This window comes from Myotis brandtii, unplaced genomic scaffold (assembly GCF_000412655.1).
Source record: "Myotis brandtii unplaced genomic scaffold, ASM41265v1 scaffold317, whole genome shotgun sequence".
Taxonomy (NCBI): Eukaryota; Metazoa; Chordata; class Mammalia; order Chiroptera; family Vespertilionidae; genus Myotis; species Myotis brandtii.
The window spans coordinates 1,437,341-1,437,957 of NW_005362155.1; the positions used below are offsets into that span (position 1 = coordinate 1,437,341).

A 617-nucleotide genomic window follows, 5' to 3' on the forward strand; every position below is an offset into this window, starting at 1 on the left:
GCTGGTCACCATGGCCTCGCACTTCCCCGCGGACTTCACGGCCGACGCCCACGCCGCCTGGGACAAGTTCCTGTCCGTTGTGTCCAGCGTCCTGACCGAGAAATACCGCTGAGCGCAGCCCCAGAGGACAGGCTGCGACCTCTGCTTGACCTCTGAGCCCGCCCACTGCTCCTCCCCTAATTCCCCCCAAAACGGCTGAGGATGGAATGAGCCGGTCCTGTGTCCTCAGTGCAGTGGGGAGGAGGAAACAAAGTGAGGGTAGTTCACTCCCGGGCTGGCGGCCACTCTCCGCGCGTTTGGGGGCGGCCCCTGCGCCTACGGACCCCCCCAATCGCGCAAAGATGAGGCTTCCCTCCGCCGGCATGTGGGTTGTGTGGGAGGACTCGGAGGACTTTTCTTCAAAACCTGTCCTACCTCCCGCGCTGCCTGCCGGCACCCCTGATGCGACTCCCTTCCTGGCCCCTCGGGGAAAAGGGGGTTCCCTGCCCCGCGCTCTTTCTCCTGATCCCTCCGCGGACTCCCTTCGGACGCTCGCAGCCGGAACTTTGCCCGCAGGGAAGGCACTGCAGATCCCGCTAAAGTCTGCGTTGCAGCCAAGGCGCGCTCAGCGACGCCAG

At 65.5% G+C, this 617-nt stretch overlaps 1 protein-coding gene across 1 annotated transcript in view; it reads left to right on the forward strand.

Annotated features, from left to right (window-relative positions):
• HBM (hemoglobin, mu) overlaps positions 1-617 on the forward strand; it is a 2,342-nt gene that overhangs the window by 645 nt on the left and 1,080 nt on the right. The gene's annotated exons all lie outside the window — the stretch shown is intronic.